Here is a 23,490-nt window from a genome sequence, read left to right on the forward strand (position 1 = left end):
GTGTATATGTATGTAGATATATACATATACATACATGCTAGAAGAAAACTGGATAGAAAACTGACCTTGAAGTTGGACAGACATTTATTCAAGTATGTCTCCAACCATGTGGCCTTGAGAAAGTCTCTTAACCTCTTGGTGCTCTGGGCAACTCTCAAAAGAAGATAGATTGCATAGCAGGTGTTAACTTGTATTGGAAGAGTGAGTGTCTCATGAAGAGATGAAGGGTGTCTCAAGAAGTTCCTTGCACCCAACAAATCACAACATACATGTGTTATCTCCCAGTGGAGAGAGCACTGGTCCTAGAGTCAGAAAGATCTGAGATCAAATCCACTCTCAGACACTTAGTAGTTGTGCAATGCTGGGTAAGTCATTTAACATCTGTCTGTCTCAGTTGCCTCAACTGTAAAATGGGGGATCATAATAGCATTTAATTCCCCAGGTTGTTGGGAAGTAGAAATGAGGTAATATTTGTACAGCATTCAGCTTAGTACCTGGAACATAGTAGGTACTTAGTGGATGCTTGTTTCCCCCTCCTCCTTCCCCAATAAAATTGAAGCTACAGAGGTCAGGGGCTGGTTCTATTGTTGTCTTTGTTTCTTATGCACCTTATGCATTTCCTGGCATATATTAAATGTATATGTTTTATTACTGATTGATTCCACCTCTAAAATACCATTAATTCAAAATATTTAATTGTGGTTGACTATTATTCAGTAAACATGACTTAAGTGTGGGAAATGACTAGGATAATCATGAAAGGACTTTCATTATTTTCATTTGTCTGTTTTTAAATATTCTGCTCTATCTCTGCCTTGTATGTGGTCTGAGCAGTTTAATAGTCATTTTATGTTGGAACTGGTAGAGGGTTTTTCTATTTCCCATCAAAACTGAGCAAACAAAGCCTAAATTTTCATATATATACACTTGCAGTCTTATTCCATTGTCTTGTCTTAGAAGGGAGATGAGTGTGGGGTCTTAAAGTATATGGCATGAGAGTTAGAAAGGCAGTTCTTGCCTAGCTGGAAAGGTTTTGACTTCATCCAGTGAGGCACTCCATACCACTCAAGAGAGTAACTATCTAGTTAGGTTTAGAAAGGTATGGAACCAGAAGGTTGGCTGCTGCTGTGGCTGCTTATTTTCTTTGTCTCAGTAACCATACTAAGGCAGGAAAGAGGTTTAATTGGTTGGTATAAAGACAAGATCTTTATGAAGAAATTGTGCCTCTTTGAAGTATTAAAGTGATATCCCCAGGAAGATTAATGAACTAAGCCTTCCTGAGTCTTGAGTAGTTGGGAATGACTATATATCAGGTCCTCCCAGTTGAAGTTTGATGGAAAGGAAGAGGAAATGCAGTTAGCTAGGCAGAGCTGGATGCTCTGGATGGGGCGCTGAAGTGGAGGACTCTGGTTATCTAAGGGTGTTGAATGTTCACAGCAGTTGCAAAGAGGAGCTAAAAATACCCAGAAAAGGGAATTTGGACATTGATGGTACTAAGGGCACCTATCATAGGGTGTCCCGGTTTTGCTGAAATTAATAGGAAAAAAAAATTGGAAAAAAACCCAACACTTTCCCCCCCTTTCTTTCTGTTTTGAATTGCTGCAGACTGACTGAAACCCTAATTCCATGGCTTCTATTTCCAGTGGTTGTTGCTCTGGTATGGTTTACTACTCAGAGATTCACAAAGCCTTCACAGATACCTATATCATTAGACCAACATCCCAGGCTTACTAAGGCTCAGATCTCTCTCTGGGTCCTACAGTAGCAGAATGTAAATTGTTTATCCCAGAACTTTTGATGCTTGAAAACAGAATGTCAGTCTCTTAATGAGCCTGGTTAAACACATTCTTATTCTAAGCCTTATTAAAAAAACAGTGGGTTTGGGATTCTAATACTTCTCATATGGTCTGAGTTAAACAAGTGTGTTTTTCCATATCAGTCTTTGGAATGAATTCTCTCCAGTAGATACTGTAGAGCTAGAGAGAATTTCCATGGAAGACTGATGGGTGAAGGGGCTACAAAGGACTTTTTTTGTGGGAGGGAGCATAGGGTAGGTGGGTGAAAACTAGATTTCATTATCCTACATAGGCTGTATGTGCAGTGGTCTCATGGCCTGATTTGAGGACTAATTACCATGCAAACTTTTGCCTGTTGTGTTTTTTGGACTTCCTTCCTCGGGCATCCCAGTGACCCTCCACTCCCAAGGATTTACCATAATGGTGCCACATTTGGTGCAGACACCCAATAGGGTTTTATTCCTTCTCTAGCTCAGAGCTCTTGTACTCAAGAAGTTCACCAGCCTCAGCTTCCCTGGCAAAAGGGACTAAACCCCACACTACCCCATCACCTTAAAGGACAGCTTTATCAAGCAAACCATGGAAAGGAAATTTTAGCTAATAGTATATGACTGTCAATTTAGAACTAGAAGGCACATTGTAGACCATGTAGTTCAAGTCAATGAGCCTCAGTGACATAACAAGGTCAAATAGACAGTGAAAAGCAGAGTCAAGATTTGAACCAAGGTCTACTGACTTAGAATCCAGTACCATTTTCCTTACACCATTCTGTTTCTTTCAATTTTATGAAAATAGAATTGGAAACCCAACTTAATCCTCAATTTCTAAATAAACAAACAAATGACAGAAACAGGATGTGAGAATAAAATCTTGAAATTTATAAGACTCATCTTCATGAGTTGGAATTTAGTCTCAGAGATTTACTAGCTGTGTGACCCTGGGCAAGTCACTTAATAATGTCTACTTCACTTCCTCTTCTGTATAATTAGCTGGAGAAGGAAATGCAAACCTTTTTATTATCTTTGCCAATAAAATCCTAAACAGGATCAGAAAGAGTAGGACACAACTGAAACAATTGAACACACAAACAAAAAAACCACACATCCAATCCTAGAAGCGTCCATTCTAAGCATAATAGATATATTCAAGGGACACCCCCCCCCCCCCGGCACACACACACTTACCTCTGAAGTCAATTTCCTTCAGTAAACAGAACACTATCTCTGGATTCAATGAGTGAGATTAAAATAATCACCGTAAGTACACACAAGAGAGGGGGAAAGAGGAGCATAGCTGTTAAGAAACATATTTAAGTTTATCTCAGTCACATTTGTGCTGTGATGTAGTTTAGCTTTGTTAAACCTTTGTTTGGTTTTGTTGGCCATTAAGAATGACTTAAATTAAGCAGTCAATTTTTATAGTTACAAAGTTTTTTCACATACATCGTTGGATTTGGTCCTCAAAACAACTCTCTAGAGCAGGTAATGCTTATGCTATTACCCTGTTTTACAGATCATGTAACTGTGCTTCATTGAGATTTAGTAGCTTGAGCACAGTTGCAGGGACAGTAAGTGGATAAATTGGGTCTCAAACCCACCATACTGTTTTCTCATTTAAGAAGCCTGGTTGCAATAAAAAAATTTAAAAAAAAATTGTTCATCAAGAAGAGGAAATATACAAATTATGCACAAATTTAATGCTGATGGCATAGTGGAGAACATAAACAGAGTAATTGTAGTGGGATTATATTATAGGCCACCAGAGCTGCTTGAGGAATTTGATAATGAGTTCTGGAAGCAGATCATGAAGCTGGTAAAATAAGCAGGATTCTAATGGTGGACTTCAACTATCTGAATAACTGCTAAAGCCATGCTGACTCTTTGGGGTTACTCCTCTGTTTTCTACATATTCATCAATTGTGTCTTTAATTATACATTACTGAATCTTGATGTTAATTAAAATCAAACTCCCTGGCCTATAATTTTCATGATCCATTCTCTTCTGTTCTTTCTTTTTTGTTTTTACTGAAAACTTGGACATCTGATCATTTTAAGTTCTGTAGTATCTTTCCTATTCTCCATTATCTTCTCAACTTCACTGCTGGTGGTTCAGGACTCATCTAGGGTCATAGGATTCATAGACCTATAGTTAAAAAGGACCTCCAACCTTCTCATTTTACAGGCAAAGACACTGCAATCCATGGAAGTTAAGTGACTGATCCAAGGTCATAGAGGTAGCCAGAATCAGAGGTAAAATTTGAACCCAGGTCTTGTGACTATTCTTTTCACTGTTCCGTGTACTCCCACAGATATGGATTATCAGTAAAATAGAATTGTTTATATTGTGATCACTCTTCTTAACAACCTTCTCAATCATCAAGGGATTTTTTTTTTATCATTTCTTTTAGGACTGGGCTACTTTTTGTCTTGGTCTGTTGGACTGGAATCCATGGTCACCAGGATTTAAATCTTGAAATTCTGGCACATTTTTTTATTAAAATTCCTTCTAAGTTCAAGGAATCTTAATTTTTCTTTTTTCTTTCTGTTTGGAATCTCCTTTCCCCAAATCAAGAATACAATACAATATTCCTTTCCATTACCTTTCTTATATAGGACAAATTCTAACATGGCATCATTGCTATGTTTAACCTTGCTATTATTTTCACTTTTATAAACCAGTTTTTTTTTTCTAATTGGTCAGAATCAGTTGTAAAATAGCACTACTCTTCCTTATTTCTTCCATCTCCTAAGACATGAAATTAATATTAAGGCAAGTCAAGAATATATTAACAACTCGGGGGCAGCTAGGTGGCACAGTGGATAGAGCACCGGCCTTGGAGTCAGGAGTACCTGAGTTCAAATCCGGCCTCAGACACTTAACTTACTAGCTGTGTGACCCTCAGCAAGTCACTTAACCCCAATTTCCTCACACAAAAAAAAAGAAAGAATATATTAACAACTCCAAGCAAACACAAGGAGATGAAAGTTGGAAGGATTCCTATTGTCAAGAAGGCAGTGGGGGTTTTCTACATCTTTCTTTGAGTCTATAGGAAAGCAGAATTTGGGTGAAGGCATTGAAAAGTTTAGGAGAGTTGAGGAGGGACTATGATAAAGTCTGTTGCTAAGGGATTCAACCTGTTTAATAAAACAGGAAGTAAGGCTATACTGAAGGTAAAGACTGACAGAGATTGTGGGATTTGGAATTTTCAAGAAAGAACCACAGAGTTGAAAAAAGCTTTAGTGGTAACCTGGTCCAACCCTTATATCAAAAAGAATGCTATTAATGTGTGTCTAATAAATGCTAAGAGACCTCCAGTGAAGGGGAGCCTATTACCTTATCAGGAAATTGTTCCACTTTTGAGTAGCTCTAATTCTTAGAGATTTTTTTTCTCGGACATCACAACCTAAATTCAATATTCTACAACTTCCACTCTTTCCTAGCTTTGATCTCTATAGACAAACACTAACAAAAAAATATATGTAATTCCCCACACTGTAGCTTTTCTAATACTAGAAGACAGCTACCATGTCACCCAAGAGGCTTCTCTTCAGATTAAACATCCTTGGTTCCTTCTGGTGATCCTCATAAAATAGAGTCTCAAGGCCCTTTACTATCATTATTATTTTCCTCTCCTCCAGATTTTCAAAAGAGAGTTTCAAATATCCCTTGTTGGAAATGGAATAAAGGCTGAGTGAGAGAAGAATAACATGATTTCTGGTAACAATGGAGATCTATCTACTTGAGGTTGCAGAGTGTTAAAATATGTCAGCACAGATTTCCTAATTTGAGCAGCAATGGTGTGTTGCTAAGTAGGAATGAAGGGTATTGTTAAAGGAATGATGCAGAGTGGAGGGTTAAAAGAACAGGAAGGGTAAAAAAGTCAAGGGGCAAAGAGAGTCAAGGGTGAGGAAGAGGGTATTATTGAATGGTTGACCACAAGGTCAGAACTAGATGGAAAGGGAAGTCTGGACAATGGAGAATAGACAGAATCAAAGAGTCAAAGTTCAGTATGAGTGTAAAGAACAGATAAAGAAGAAATAAAAGAAGGAGAGAGGCAGGACAGAATATTAATAGCATCTGCTTTCAGATGAGAAAAAAAGTTATTGCTAAAACAGGTAATGTAGTAAAATTTGATCCACTTTTAATTATCAAATAAAAACCCCTAGGTTTGGAGGAGTGAGCAAAAAAAAAAAAAGAATTAGTGAATAAATAAATTAAATGTATTCATGAATAAAATTACTAAACAGATAATTCACACATTCTTAAGATTCTAATGGAAGAGGTGGAGTATGTATATAGAAGAACTGTAACAACTAGATCTTTCCTAATGGGAATGAATTGCTTTAGAAGGCAGTTGGGTTCCTGCAATCTTCACCATTGCAGGAATTATCAGCTGTTACTCATTCCATTTGAATGAAAGGAGGACATAGTGAGGAGCCTTAAAGTGGAGTGTGGAAAAGCCACCTTGACACCTCAATAAGATTGTTAATTCAAGGAGTTGAGTGAACCATAGAACCAGGGGCTTGTTAATTATGGAATATATAACCTATTTTTCTGGTTTAAATCTATTTTAATAATTTATGACTTTCCAATTTCTTGTTGGCCTGAGAGATGATAGGACAAAGCTAGATCTTGAGTCAGAGCATTGGAATTTAAATTTTATTTCTACTTAGTTGTATAATTTCCAGACAGTCACTTAACATTTGTGGTCCTCAGCTATATCAAATAAAAAATGAAGGTGTTGGAGAAGATGGGTTCTGAGGTTTCTTCCATTTCTATTTCATGATCTTATAATCAATCTTCTCCCTCCTCCTTTTCTCTCCCTCTCCCTCCATTCTTTGATCTCTTTCTCTCATCTCTCTTTCTGCTTCTCCCTCCTCCTCTCTTCTTCCTTCCTTCCCTCCTCTTCTCTCTCAGATTCTTATATACCTTTTTTCACTTTCATAAACCTGTAACTTGGTTTATTGAAAAGTTTCTTGTCTCATACTCATGCTGCTATTGGCATGCTGCTACCCTCATGCCATCTGAAATCACTTCTCACCCAGTGGAGGGCAGCTGTGTTTCTTATTGTGACCAGACATAACACTAGGAGTGTTTGACAAGAGGTTGGGTGATTACTTTTTAGAAATTTCATAGTGGATGTACTAGATTGGGGCACTAAAGTTTGTTTTAGAATTAGAAACTAATTTTTAAGTTAGGAGGCAAATTAATTTTTTTTTTTTACTTTGAAGGGAGGAGGTGGAGAAGAAGTCTGTTACAGCATGTTATTCATGCACTACCTCTGTCACATGACTTTATTGTGCAAAAGACTTCAATGGCTTTCCACACCTCTTGATTTTGGTATTCTATGGCTTCCGTAATCTGTTTCCAATCTACCTTTTCAACTTCAGTGTGGGGCCCAAATAAGGGTCCCTAAGGATCCCCAGAAAGGTTTGGAAAATGATAACTTGATCTTGTGGGAGGAGTACTGAAATAGTGGCAGAACATATACTTTTGAATCCTGGTTCTGCCATTTACCTATTCATAACTGTTTGACTAATTAATTGATTGTTTCAGTTTGAGCTAGTTATTTCCATTCTCTGGGTCTGACTGTCCTTATATGTAAAATTACAGGGTTGGACAAGTTAGTTTCTAAGGCCCTTTTACAGCTCTAACATACTACCATCATGTTATCCCTCTAGAAAGGATCAAAGAGGATACTAAGCATAGTGGTTCATACACTGGACAGATGAAAACCCTGTTGGCTCATGACATCTTCTTATTTCACTATCTTAATGCTCTCCTCTGCCCAAATGGAGAAGCTGTGCTGAGAAGTCCAAGAAGTATCTGTTATCTCCATTCTGATATATCTCTTGGGCACTGATCATTATAATTGTCTCTATTAAGTGGAATATTAAGTGCCATGGAGTCCTTTTCTAATGATTGTGATAGCAAAAGACTAACTTGTAGTAGTATTATGGTGCATTGGAAATACCATGTACTCTGAAGTCAAAGGATCTGGTCTTAAATTCCTCTTCTGGTGTTTACTAACTATAGGACTTTGGGCAAAGTACTTAATGTGTCTGAATTTGTGTGCTCATCTGGAAAATTAAGGGGGTTGGAAAAAATGGCCTTTGAGGGAAAGTAAAGAGTTAAAGATAATGTTGAATCTGCAAATGTGGGTAACTACAAGGATGATAGTACTCTTGATAGAAATAGGGAAATCTGGAAGTTTGGGGTGGGGAGTAATAAAATGAGTGCAGTTTTGACATGTTGGGATTAAGATGCCTATGGAACATCTAGTTTGCACTTTCAATAGGCCATTGGAGACGGGGAATTCCTTTGTGGAAAAGAGACACAAACTCATGGAATAGTTAAATAATATGAGATAGCACTGATGTGAGGCTTCATGGGAATAAAATAAATGCACAATAGTTAAGAACAAGATCTATGCCACTTTAATTTTGGTCTCTGATGAGAGAGAAGAGTAAAGAGAACCCTATCATAGATGTTGAGCTGGAATGGAACTCAGAGGTCATCTTGCCCAACTCCAAAGATGTTAGTGCCTCTTCTTCCAAATTTTCCAGTGGTATTTGAATTCTAGAAGCAGATGGAAAGACTAAAATACATTCCTAAATCATTGATATTCAGAGTTGGAAAATATTTTAGTGGTCAAGGAACTCATAGTCTAATTCAGGAAAGCATACAAACAACTAGATACCAGCAAGGTATAGAGGCTAGGTTGGAGATAACCTCAGAGAGAAGGTGTTAGCCTTTTGAGTGATCAGGAAAAAATTCTGAGGAAGGTAGTATTTATCTGGTACCTGAAGGAAGCCAGGAAAGCCAGGACAGTGAGATAAAGTAGAAAATTTCAGGCATGGAGGACAGTCAGTGATAACATCCAGGGTCCTTATATTACATGACATCAATGCTCTATATTCTCATGGTTGCCTTCCCCTGTATGCTCTCCACCTTACTAATACCCATCCTAACATGTTGCACCCTGAGCTGTCACAATTCTTCTAATGAGGTATGACAAGAATGAAATGCAGTGTTAACTATCAATCACCTCCTTATTTCTTGAAGTTATGCCTTTCTTTATAAAGCCCGGACTTAAATATAATATTAGAGAACTAGAATGAGAAAGGGCTTTAGAGATGATGTAATCAGCATTCAGTTTTCTCATATAGGGAACCATTAAGAACCAAAGGAATAATTTGATTTGAGAATGTCAGGCATCAACAGGCAATGAAGAACTTACACATTAGATTGTAAGCTCCTTGAGGGCAAGAATTGTCTTTTGCCTCTTTTTTTTTTTTTTAGCCCCAACACTTAATACAGTGCTTGGAATATAATAGGTTCTTAATAAATGTTTATTGATTGATTGATGATGTGATGAAGTCATTAGGGCCTGCCTAATAACAGTCAAATCTCACCAGAGATAGCTACTTATTCTGCCTACTCATAAGGGATCTATGATTTATTCCTTTGGCTTAAGGAACTAGCAACTTTTGCCAGTTTCTGTTACTCTTAGTCTTAAAGAATTTTCTAGGTTCATTTATAGATTTAATGATTTTCTTAGGGTTATACAGCCAGTATTTGTCAAAAAAGAGACCGGCTTTATCACAAAGACATCAAAAAAAGGAGAGGGAGCTATTCTTACAAAAATATTTATAGCAGCTCTTTTTGTGGTGGCTAAGAACTTGAAACTGAAATGATGCCCATCAATTGGGGAATGGCTAAATAAGCTGTGGTAAATGATTGTAATGGTATATTATTGGACTATAAAAATGACAAGCAGGATGATTTCAGAAAAACCTGGAAAGACAACATGAACTAATATAAAGTGAAATGAACCAAACCAGGTGTGGGAATTTATTGTGATTTGGGGACTGTGCCTTTGGGCTGAGATTAAAAAGCCTTAGGCCATCAGTGTTCTTCTCTGTGTAAGAGGGGTGGGTGCCCCTCCCGTTGGCTTCAGCCTAGGGGAGAGGCCCTTGAACCTTAGGGGACACCAGCTGGGGAAGCCCCAGCTCCCTATGCCCTAAGGGGAACTGTCCTGGAGATCCTGGGCTTGTCCTGCCAGGCCCTAGTGCAGCCCGGGCAGAGGTCCCAGGTGCGCAGCAGGGGGCATGAGCCCCTCGAGCCCTGGGTGTGGGGTGCATAGCACACTTGAGCCCCGACCCCCACCCTCTGCCCCCTGGCCTGCAGCTCTACTGAGGCTGGGGGATTAGCTTGGCATGTACAGGGGTGCAGGGAGCCTAAGGTTTGAGGGGAGAGAAGGAAGATATATACTGGGGGAAAAACCAAAACAAAACAAAGAAGACAGATGAAATATGGTACAGTGAAAAAAATCAATGGATAGGGAACCAGAGTTTAGATCTCAGAACATACATGTACTGTTGGTGTGACCTTGGGACAAGCCTTTTCCAGGGATCAGAAAAAGATTGGTATGGAGAAAGGGTTTGTTTGTTTTTTTCCAGTTGAGTTAGAAGGGAGGCTGCTACAAGGACACTAAGGAGACTGAGGCTACTAAAGAGAGGGGCTGACAGGGACAGAGAAAAAGCTAAGGAGAAGGTAGAGATGAGGAGAGGTCGGTGAGAGAAGAAGAGAGACACGGGTTCAGCAGCAGTAAAGAGAGGGAAGTTAGATGGTAAGGGGCAGTTGGCAAAGTGAAAGGGGGCTTGGAGTTAGAAGAAAGGAGCAAGTAGTGAAAGCGCAGGGGAGCTGGAGTGAAGGAGAAAAAGAGTGAAAGTTAGAGAAAATTGGAGGCAAACAGGTCTAAGCAGCATATACCCTCAGGCAAGAAGCAGCAAAGGCCCTTATATTAAAAGCAGACAGGTATAATTTGCATTTCTTTACCCTTATCTTTTACATTGATTTTTATAAATAAACTCTGCATTGATTGTTTAATTAAGAGACTTCTTAATCTTTTGCTTATCAATTTGGGAGCAGAGCTGTGTGGAGAAAATTTTAAATGGCCCATAGTAAATTAATAGCAGTAAGATAACCAGCCAGTCAAAAGTCCCCAGATTAGACCCCCCCAGTTAGATTAGGGCCCCCCCAAGATAGTTAGCCAAAATATCCTTACACAGGAGAACATACTACACAGTAACAGCATTTTTGTTTGATCTAGAACTGTGGATGACATCTAGTCTCAGCAATACAATGATTCTAGATAATCTCAAAGGACTATTGATGAAACATACTATCTGCCTTTGGAGAAAGAACTGCTATTGATTGAAAACAGTTTTGAAGCATGCCATTTTTCCATTTTTTCTTATTCTTTTTTCTCCATTTTATTTATGAGTAATAGCTATAGACACCTATAACAGGTATATTTCTTTCTTTCTTTTTCTTTTACTTCAGTCTTCTTATACAAAATGACTAATAAGGAAATATTTTACATGACTATATATGTATAACATATCTGATTGCTTACTTTCTCAGGGAGGGGTAGGGAACGGAGAGAGGAAAGGAGGGAGGGAAAGATTTTGGAACTCAAAACTTTAAAAAATGTTAAAAAAATTTTAACATGTAATTAGGAGAAATATATATATATATACACACATGTGTGTGTGTGTGTGTGTGTGTAGGTGTAAAATATTGTGATGTTTAAAATCTAATGTGGGTCTTAATACCCCCCCCCCAGGTTTTTTTTGGGTGGGGGGGAACTGGCCAACATTTACCGATAAGTTCAGCAAGAGTTTGGGCTCTTAAGGATTTATTAAAGAGTAAAGACAACACATGGGATCCTGTAACATCAGAAAAGTCTATCTACTTTCTATCTACTTTCCTCTTTCTCTCTATCTGCCTTTACTCTGTCTCCCACCAAGCCAAAGTCCCAAATGAAAAAAGTCCCTCTCTTTCTCTCCATCTGCTGCCATGTGCCCGTCCCTGAACAAAAAGAGAGAGCTCCAGCAAGACAGCCTCAGCTTCCTAGTTCCTCTCTCCCTCCCTGAAGGGGAAGGTCCTTTAAGCTGATTGGTTGAGCGTGGTCTCCTGTTGATGTCTCAGTCCACAGCCTCTGAGAACACCACTCTACTCAGGGCCAGCCAGGTGTGGTCTCAATTTAATCATTCTTAAGTAGGTTCTCAGTCAGTTTCTCAGTCTCACCCAATTCAATCAATTCCAAATCAACCTTCAGGTGGGACCCCTGGGCGGCTGTCAAATCCCATTATTTTTTCACAATATGTAATATATTTCTCCCCCCATCCCTTCTCTCCCTCTCTATCTCTCTCTCAAGGTGACTGGAATCCATGCCTTCTACTCCCTCAGGCTAGTTTCCTATTCATTACACCACAAAGCCTCTTAGTATACAAGACACATGGCCTTAGACTTATGAGGTGTGTGACCCAGGGCAAGTCATTTAACCTCTTTGCTTCAGTTTTTTAAAAATCTGTAAAATATAATAATAGTGGTACCTACCTCCTAGTATTATTTTAAGGATGCCTTTTATTTTCATTTATTTGCTTTTGGTATTATAGAGCTAATATACGTATAAACTTTAGCTTTCCTGCAAAAAAAAAAAAAAAAACAACCAAAAACCAAACCAAAACAAAGAAGACAGATGAAATATGGTACAGTGAAAAAAATCAATGGATAGGGAACCAGAGTTTAGATCTCAGAACATACATGTACTGTTGGTGTGACCTTGGGACAAGCCTTTTCCAGGGATCAGTTTTCTCATCTGTAAAATAAGGGGCTGAGACTAGATGGTCTTTACATCTATGGTCTTTTGATTTCCTTGAAAGTAAGGCTGTTCCTTACAGCTATAGAGATACACAGGTCTAGAGTAATCACTCCCCCTCCCCATACTCTGATCTTTTCCTCTCTCCATTCCCTGCTCCTCCCCTCACCCCACCCCATGCCTCCTCAGTTTGGCAACACATTAAGCTTTGTGTCCTTGAAGCAAAGACTTTGTCTCTAACAAAAATAAATCTCACTTTTGTTTATTCCGCTTGGGGTTCATGCCCATCCAAGACAGCTGCTGTACATTTGTTGTGAATTAAAGCTTTTTAAGGAGAGAGCTGCCAATTAATTTAAAAATCTTCACTCTGAATAAAGCTCAGTTCATTCTGATGATGAGCAGCTCAGCACATGGAATGGAGATGAATGCCTGGTACTCAGCAAAGCATGTTCTTTGAAAGGTTGAGCCAAACCCCACCAGTGAGGAGGGCAGAAAGTGATCAGGCATCAACAAAACACTGTGAACTAATAAATCCTGGTTTGGATGTAGGGACAGAAAAATGGCATCAAATTGAGGCAGTTTATGGTCTTCTCAAAAGAGAAAATGATGTAGAGTGAAGTGAACAGAAATAGGAGAACCATTTACAAAGTAATAACAACACTGTGAAAATAAACAACTTTGGAAGAATTAAGAAATCTAATCAATGCAATGGTCAACCATGATTACAGTGCTATCCACCTCCTAACCAAGTGCTGATGGACTAAAATGGAGAATGAGACACACATTTCTAGACATGGCCAATATAGGAATTTTTTTTGCTTGACTAAGCTTATTTTTTATTTTCATTTATTTGTTTATTTTTGCAGGACAGTGGGGGTTAAGTGACTTGCCCAGGGTCACACAGCTAGTAAGTGTCAAGTATCTGAGACCAGATTTGAACTCAGGTCCTCTTGAATCCAGGGCCAGTGCTTTATCCACTGTGCCACCTAGCAGTCTCCCCCAACTTTTTTTTTTTTCCAGCAACAAACATTTATTTTATTTTCCAGTTACATGTAAGGGTAGTTTTCAACTTTCATTTTCATAAGATTTAGAGTTCCAAATTTTTCTCCCTCCCTCCCCTTCCTCCCCACCTCCACAAGATCACAATCAGGTTATATATGTACAATCCACAAGTGTTCTATTTATCAGTTCTTTCTATAGGAGTGCATAGTAACCTTCCTCATTAGTTCCTTGGGACTATCTTGGATCATTGCACTGCTGAGAGCAGTTAAGTCATTCACAATTGCTCATTGAACAATACTGCTGTCACTATGTACAATGTCCTCCCAGATCTGCTCACTTCACTATACATCAATGTTCATTAGTCTCTCCAGGTTTTTCAGGGATCATCCTGTTTGTTATTTCCTGTACCACAAGACTATTCCACTACAATCATATAACACAGCTTTTGCCATCATTCCTCAATTGATGGGCATTCCCTTGATTCTCAATTCTTAGCCTCTACCAAGAGTTGTTATAAATATTTTTTGTACAATTTTCCCCCTTTTCTCTTTTTCATGATTACTCTTGTTAACTGTTTCCCTTCCATCCTATTCCCTTCCCCATGATATTTATTCTATTATCCATCTTCTTTCATCCTGTCACTCTTCAAAAGGGATTTGCTTCTGTCTGTTCCCTCCCCCACTCTGCCCTTCCTTCTTTTGCCCCTCTCTCTATATCCCCTTCCCCTCTTATTTTCCTGCAGGGTTAGAGAGATTACTCCACCCAATTGAGTGTGTACATTATTCCCTTCTTGAGCCAATTCTAATGAGATTGAGGTCTTTGAGCCAATTCTGATGAGTGTTAGGCTCATTTACTACCCAGATTATACAGATTACTCCACCCAGTTGGGTGTGTCTGTTAGTCCCTCCTTGAGGCAGCTCTGATGAGTTTAAGGTCATTGAGCCTTTTCTGATGAGTGTAAAATTCATTTACCCAGGGGGATCCCAGCCAAAACCTGGCCTCAGACACAAGACAGTTGCCCATTGTACAATCCCAGGTATGTCCCCCAGCTCCATTTTTTTTTTTTTATGGTTCTCTAGGGTTTTGTATTTGAAAGTCAAATTTGCCATTCAGTTCAGGTCGTTTCGTCACAAATACCTGAAAGTCTTCTTTTTCATTAAAGTCCCATTTTTTTTTCTGCTGAAAGATAATGCTAAGTTTTGCTGGGTAGGTGATTCTTGGTTGTAATCCCATTTCCTTTGCCCTTTGGAATATCATATTCCATGCCCTCTGGTCCTTTAATGTAGAAGCTGCTAGATCTTGTGCTATCCTGACTGGGGCTCCACAGTACTTGAATTCTTTCTTTCTGGCAGCTTGCAATATTTTCTCCTTGACCTGAGAGCTCTGGAATTTGGCTAGTTTTCCTTTTGGGATCTCTTTCTGGAGTTGATCGGCGGATTCTTTCAATTTCTATTTTAGCTTCTTCTTCTAGAATTTCAGGGCAATTTTCCCTGAGAATATCTTGGAAGATGATGTCTAAGCTCTTTCCTTGATCATGGTTTTCAGGTAGACCAATAATTTTCAAATTATCTCTCCTCAACCCATTTTCCAGGTCAGCAGTTTTTCCCAGAAGATATTTCCCATTGCCCTCTATTTTTTTATTCATTTGGATTTGCTTTATTGTGTCTTGGTTTCTCATAAAGTCACTGGCTTCCATTTGTTCAATCCTAATTCTTAGGCTATTATTTTCATCAGAGAGCTTTTGTACCTCCTTTTCCATTTGGCCAGTTTGACTTTTCAAGGTGTTGACTTTTTTCTCATGTCTTTCCCGCATCACCCTCATTTCTCTTTCCATTTTTTCCTTTACCTCTCTAACTTTATCTTCAAAGTCCTTTTTGAGCACCTCTATGGCCTGAGACCAATTTGTATTTTTCTTGGAAGCTTTAGCTATAGGGGGCCTGATGTTGACATCTTCCTCTGAGGGTGTCCCTTGGTCTTCCTTGTTAATGAAGAAACTTTCTATGGTCCTTACCTTTCTCTGTTGGTTCACCTTGCCTTTTTTTTACTAGACTTTTAGCTTCTTAAAGTGGGGCACTGTTTCAGGCTGCAGTATCCCAAGCTTCAGAAGTCCCAGATGGTATGATTTAAGGCGAATCAGGTTCTTTACTCGCCCAGCCTCTTCCCTGGTCCTTAGATGATCCCAGACCAAATTGATAATCAACCAGCTTTGTGTGTTGTGGTTGTTAGCTCCAATGACCCCGTGCCGTCCCCCACCTGGGCCACTGCTACTTGAGCCTACCTCCTGGTTCTCAGCAGGGGGGTAAAATTCAAGTTCTGCCTTAGTACCAGCATAGACCCCTGTAGTCTTCCCCCTGCCCAGGACTCAGCCCACTCACCAGACTTTGAACTTAGTTCCAGACAACACTGGCACTTCAGCTGATTCAGAGGCTCTGAGGGTCTCCTTCTCTGGTGAGGCCTTCCTGGGATGATCTGTGTCAGGGTGACTGTGGGGTTGGGATCGACTCCTGTATTAGCACAGCATCTCCCTCCTTCTGTCCTTCCAAGCTGTTCTTGGTTAGAAGATGATTTCAGCACATTCTTCTGTGAGTTTTGCTGCTCCGGGCATTTTACTATGGTGTTATTTGGATGTTTTTTGGAGTGATCATGTCATTAATTTGAGAGCTCACTGACTTTCCTCTGCCATCTTCGACTAAGCTTATTTGTTACAAGGCTTTTGTTTTACTTCTCTTTCTTTCTTTCTTTCTTTCTTTCTTTCTTTCTTTCTTTCTTTCTTTCTTTTTATGGGATACTGGGTATGGTGGGTGGGAGAGAACATAAATACTTGTTAATTGAACTTAAAAATTAATTAAAAAAGAGATACAAATGTTCTTTGATCAGTAAGAAGATATTGCAATAAGTTTCTTTTCTCTCAGAAAAAAAATATAAAACAGGAAACAGCACGGCTTATAAGAAAAATAAAATATGAAATCAGAGGCCTTCGAATAAAATCTTGCATCTTCAACTTATTCCCTAAGTGGTCTTGGGCACATCACTTAGTTTTTCTTGGCCTCAGTTTCCTTATTTGTAAAATGAAGTCTTGGAAATAGATGGTCTTGGAAGTCACTTTTAGCTTACAAGATATGATCCCATGATGTATGAAAATAATATTAGCAGAAGAGTAGTTTGTCCCACGATAATTTCTACCCAAATTTCATTGGTGGAAAAAGATGGTCATGATAATAATATTAATAATATAATATAATTTATGTTTGCAAAGTACTTTAATACATTATTTCATTTGAGATTCACAGCAATCTGGTCAAGTAGATGTTAAAGAGGAGAGGAGAAACTTGTCCAAGAAACAACTTGTTCACACAGCAAGTGAAGATCACTGGTAGGATTGAACTCCTGTTGTCTTGATTTCAAATGACATTTCTAAGCTTGTTAGTCAGTTTGATGTAACAGAAGATAACTAGCTCTGTGACCTTCTTTAAATCAAAGCTTCCTAAACTGTGGGTCATGACCCAATATGGGTTTGTATGATTTGGGGGTCACACAAAAAATGTGTCAAGAATTTGGTAAGATGTTATTTATGCATAAAAAATGGTCATGAGTGGAAAAAGTTTAAGAAGCCTTGCTCTAAATCACTTTACTTCTTTGTTGATTAAAAATCTATAATTCTGGGGGGCAGCTAGGTAGCACAGTGGATAAAGCATTGGCCTTGGATTCAGGAGGACCTACATTCAAATCCACCCTCAGACACTTGACACTTACTAGCTATGTGACCCTGGGCAAATCATTTAACCTTCATGACCCTGCATACACACAAACACAAAGGCTTCAATAAAAAAAAAAATTATAATTCTGTAAATGAGGTAGCCTTGATAGTTGTACCGTAGTATAAACATTATATTATAAGGTTATTGACTAGATTAATAGAATTGTGACATTTAAAATCTAATGTGTGGTCACCTTGTTTGTACCCCCAGTGTAAGGGGAGAACTAGCTAAAGTTTACTTATAAGCTAGGAATATCAGCACCAGTTTTTGGCATTAAGAATTTATTAAATATATATTATAGGTTAGTAAAGATACAACATGTGGAGTTCAGAAAAAGAAGCCTATCTTCCCCATTGGTCGGATTAGACTCCTTCTCTCTCAGCCATCAACCTAAGGTTCTTTAAGGAAAAAGGCCAGAACTAGGGAGCCAGCCTCCCTACTACTTCCTGTCTCCCATCCCTGCAAGGGGCTGTCCTTCAAGCTGATTAGTTGAGGGTGGTCTCGTGTTGATATTATAGTCTACAGCCTCTGAGAACAACACCCCACTCAGGGCCAGCCAGGTGTGATCTCAATTTAATCAACCTTAAGTAGGTTCTCAGCCAGTCTCTCAGTCAGTCTCACTCAATTCAATCAATTCCTAATTAAACTTCAGGTGGGCCCCCTGGGAATCTGCCAAATCCCATTATTTTCTCACATTCCCCCCTTCCTTAAAAGCAATAACATTAAGGATACTTATGACTAACAATGTAAAAGGAATGAAAAGAGAGAAAGGAAATTGAGCAACACATTGAAATTAAACAAAAGAGGTCACTCCCCTTAAGTAAGTGGATATTACAAATAGTGTATGCAATGGGGATAAGGGAAACAGGAAAATGTCCATTTAAGTCTTTGGAAGTCTTTTCTCAGATGATTCTTAGGATGTCCTCTGGGTCTAGTCATGGCATGAAAGTCTTTCAGGTGTTTCAGATACTGATAATCAGCGGGATAGTTTCCTACAAAATTGATCTTAACACAACTTTAAATATCTTTGCCAATAACCAAATCAAACAGTGAGAGTTCTCCAAAATATGTCTAAGGAAATTCATAATCTTTTAGAGATATAATAAAAACAAAAATTGAAATTTTTTAACTTAATATTACTGTAAACCCTGCTGTGGGGAATAAATTGAGAAGGCAATTGTGATATTAAGAAAAGAATGTTTATCTTTGTTTCATCCCTTTTTACATCATTTGCCTAATTATACTCATACCATTGTGAGAAATTAAAGAATCTAACTGGTAACAGATGTCAAGGCCAAATACAACATTGTGTTTATCATGACTCCTGAGATAATTATGGGGTTACCATAAAGGAACAGTGGGGAAACTAAGTCGGGCTTAATCAGATGCAGAGGATTGAGATGTCCATGACATCAAGCATATAGGAGGGGGAATCAAAGTCAGGGGTAGAATGAGATTGCATAGTCTGTCTGTCCAGTGCTATGTGGGGGGAAAATTAAACCAAGAGAAGCCAATCTCAGCTTTTTCCAAAGGCCATTCTCTTGACCTTTCCCAAGGCAGTGCACTACCTGGACTGTGTGCATGTTTCCCCTCCTGTGACAGTTCAGTGCCTGCTCTTGTATGTATTCCTCTCATGGATGGCTGGCATTTTGGCTGCTCAAGATCTGATAACTCAGAATAAAGGCAATTAATTTCTCACATGGTACATTCCCATAATCCAAGTCTCATATGGATTTAACAACTGAGAATAATGATGACAGCAACAAATGTGAATTTGCTTTGACTCAGAATATAGTATACAATACGCAATAATTCCAAATAATAACTTTTCTAAAGTTTAGTAAAAATAATACTTTAGAATTAATTTATACTTGTCATGGCAATCAATTTACCAAGAAAATACTTCATATAGTGTGATCAAATAATCAGTTGGAAAAACAAACAGTTTAGAATATGGGAGAATAATACTTCCAGACTTAATATTGTATTATGAAATCAAGACCATCTTACATTGGTTCAAAAATAGAGAGATAGATGAATAGAACAAGATACACATGGAAGAATAAAAGACAATGAAATTCAAACTGGCTTAAAACAATCTTAAAAGAATGAAGATGTCTATGAAAATAAACTCATGCTATTAAGTTCAAAATGTAGATCCAATAGCATAAAAAAGAAACCCTTATGTAACATTTGAACTGACATTATTATTCATTATTGCATAATTTCCATGAATGCAATACTCATCAAGTGTTGGTACTGGTTTTACATGGGAGCAATGTATCCAAGAGACCTTCTCTCTCATTTTGATGGCAGTAGGAATTGTCAGCAGTACCTGGAAAGGACCTTCCCAAGCTGGCTGGGTCCCACTAGTCTGCTGAAAATTTTTGATATATACACTGTCTCCTGGTTTCAAATTATATAAGGAGAAGTCCAAGGGGCCAGCCTGTACTGCTGATCCTGCCTCTTGGGGTTCATGTAGCCTGGCTTGTAATTCTTGTATATAGGAAGCAACAGAGATATTTTTCCCCACCAATGATGTATATTCTGGGGAAAAAGTTTTTGCTTGGTTAGGAGGATGGCCAAAAAGCATATTGAAAGGTGATATATGTAGTTCTCCTCTCGGCCTGCTGCGCAGCTAGAACAGTGCCAAGAGTAGAACATCAGGCCACTTCAAATGAGTTTCAGTTCACAAGTTGCCAATCATGCTCTTAAGATCTTTATTCATATGTTCTACCTGGTCTGAGCTTTGTGGCTGGTAGGGTGTATAGAGCTTTGGAGTTACTCCCAGGAAAGTGTAGATTTGGGAGAGAACAGAATCAGTAAAATGTGTTCTTTTGTCAGAATCAATGTGGGTGGGTGAACCAAAGAAAGGAAGAATCTCTTTAAGAAAGGTTTTGGCAACAAAGGCAGCTGTGGCTTGGGGGCTGGGAAACACCTCCACCCACCAGTTGATCTAGTATAAGAAGACAAAACTTATAAAGTCCTGCCTTAGGCATTGTGATATAATCAATTTGTAGATGCTCAAAAGGTGCATATGCTAAAGGATGCCCTCCATAAGCTTTAGCCCAGAAGGCATGTTGATAGGCAGGGCAAGAAGCATAAACCCTAGAGGCCACATTAGTGACTCCAGGGGCAATCCAAGCTCTTTTTACTGAGTCCACAATTCTTTGTGTGCCAAAATGGCCTTTTCGGTGAATAGATAGGCATACCTGGTGGTAGAAACTCTGGGGGAGAAGTGGCTTCCCCCCAGATCAATGTGTGACCCATGGATCTCTTTACCTTTGAATTTCTTTTTCCATTTCTCTACTTCAGACTTATCATAAGTAAGAGAAAAGGAAACATAATCAGAAGATGAGATGTTAAATACATGTTCAGGGGCTTCTGAAGCAGCAAACTTAGCAGCAGCAGCAGCAGCAGCTCCTGCATTCCCTTTTGAGAGGGAGTGCCAAATTCCATTATTTTCTCACAGCATCCATGAGATTCCAGTATCCATCAGTGGAACCAGCAGTCATGGATATAGGAGGAAGGGTTTATATTTTTAATGAACCTTTTTACATCATATAATAACAATGAAATGCAAACCTAAAAGGAACTATCTTTCTTTCTTGGGAAAAACTGTAAGCTTGTCTTCTAGCTGTTCTAATGTGAGGGTTGCAGGGCTAATCCTAGGAAAAAATCATAAAGTAGACATAGTTTGTATTTAATGCATCTCCAACTTCTCATTTTGCATTCTTTCCCCCTCCCATCTATTAAGGTATCTACCTACCAGAAGTCCTCAGGTCCTGTCTGTCAGGAAGGAAAGTGGATTTGAATCATTGATTCATAGAATTACTGCTGACTGAATGTGTTTCCCTTCCTAGGGATATCTTCATTAAAACAACAACTACAGGGCCCCTTTTTTCCTATGGATGAATGAAAAACAATTATTGAGTGCTTTTTGTTTGACAAACAATGGGGATACAAGCATAAACAGAGATCTCCCTTACCCTTAAGAGGTTTCTATTCTAGTAAGAGAAGGCACAAATTAGGAAAGGTATAACCAAGGAAGAGTGATAAGTAAATAATAATTGATATTTATTATAAATAAGGAGATATTAAAATCTCTTTGTTATAAGGGTAAATTTAGTTATATAAAGGGATGAAATAACTTGAATTAGAGAAGAAATTTGCTCTGGAACAAACGAGATAAAGTGTAAAATGCTTTACAAACTTTAAAGCACTTTATCAATGCTAGTTACTATCATTAGTAGTATTTCTTCTCCACTAATTTGACTCAACAAGGTTCTAGGCAGCAGTCTGAGGCTTTAATGCATATGCTCTTGCTACAGAAACAAAGTAAAAGTCATCAATACTGAATTCTTATATACCTGCTTAGAATTTGCTTCTAAGCCTGCAAATATCTGTGAAACGGAGAGGGAAGTGGACCTCTGGGGCCTGGGTGTCCTTAAATAAGATTACTCACCAATTAAGAATATTGTTTTAGCCCTAAAGGTGAACCAGGAGTATTTTTTAAAATTTAACATCATTTTAAAAATTATGAATTGTGAATTTTCTCCCTTCCAATCCCTTCTTCACCCATTGAGAAGGATGTGCTAAAATACTCCTTAATAAGGTATGTAATTTATTCTGAATGGGACAAAAGTTGTATCTTTATGCACACCTAGAAAGTTTGTTCAATCATATACTCTAATCTTTTTTTGGGGGGGGAGGGGTAAGGCAATCAGATAAATTGCTTGGTCTAATGAATCAGTGAGTTCAGCAAAAATGATTGAAATCATTGTATATTAAGACATCATCATGGGAGCAGCTAGGTGGTACAGTGGATACAGCACTGGCCCTGGATTCAGGAGGACCTGAGTACAAATCCAGCCTCAGACACATGACACATACTAGCTGTGTGACCCTGGGCAAGTCACTTAACCCTCATTGCTCTGCACTAAAAAAAAAGACATCATTTTGAGGCTTTTGGGGGGCACTTGGAGAATTGAGTGTCTTTTATAGATCCATCACCATAGAAGGCACTAGTAAGAGATACAAAAGAATCGTCACTTGTGGTCCTCGCCCTACAATAGGTCATTTGCAAAGATCCAGCCTAACAGTCACACCAAGCAGAGAACAAGAGGCAACATATACTCATGTATTCCACATAGAAAGGAACTAGGAGAGTAAGAGTCAACACAATGCATTCTATCAGTTGGCTACTGTTGTCAGCAAGTTAAGTCAGGTCAGCAATCGTTTATTATGTACTTACCATGTAAAAGTCATCATGTAGCCAACTATTGACCCTATCAGTTTCTTATGTACCTTAGTTTTGATATGAATTTCTCATGTTTTATTTAACAGTAAGACTGGGTACTGCACTGATGGTTCATGAGTATGACATTATTTGAAAATATGAGTATATTTCTGAGCATAATTGAATCATTTATGGAATAAAATACACTGTTTTCTCTTAAGAAACCTGATATTTGATATAAATAAAGGGACATTAAAACTTTGTTTGGTATAGAGTAAATCTAGTTATGGAAAAGGATAAATTAATGGTTGGATTAGAGAAGAAAGTGCCTAGAAAAATAATTTTTTTCAAGTGTTGAAAAAAATGCCTGATCTGGGAAAAAGTCCATGTGGGCAAAATGTAGGATTCCTTTATTGGTATATCCTGTTTCCCAGGTTCCTTTAAGATAGAATCAAAACCAAAACATGTCCTTGTTATGCCTACAGAACACCTGTCAATGTCAGATCTTCCCTTAGGACCTATCCAGTACCAATAATCCTGAAATGCAGGATGGAAAGGGGAAGAGTAGTATAAGATGAGGAACTTGAGATGGCCATGGGAGCTGTGGGAAGTTTTAGATCATCTGAAACTGAAAGAAAGGAGAAAAACCAGGGAGCATATCTCAGCAGGGAAGAGGACTTTGCCATTTCTAACTGCATGTGAAAATTAAATATATTAGATCCAGCTTCAATAGAAAAAATCCAATGTAATTCCATTGCTCTATTAAAAATATTTCTGCTTCATGATAGCAATATACACAGTAATAGAAATATTGTGATGATGATGATAAATTGTGAAAGACAAAGTTACTTTGATCAATGATCCAAGAAAGTACCAAAGGACTCATGATGAAAAATGCTATTCATACTCAGAAAGAGAACTGATGAACTCTGAGTGAAGATTGAAGTATAATTTTATCACTTTCTTTATTTTTCTTGCTTTTTTTGCAGCATGGGCAATATGAAAGTATGTTCTGCATGATTTCAT

Source organism: Dromiciops gliroides, chromosome 1 (assembly GCF_019393635.1).
Source record: "Dromiciops gliroides isolate mDroGli1 chromosome 1, mDroGli1.pri, whole genome shotgun sequence".
Classification (NCBI taxonomy): Eukaryota; Metazoa; Chordata; class Mammalia; order Microbiotheria; family Microbiotheriidae; genus Dromiciops; species Dromiciops gliroides.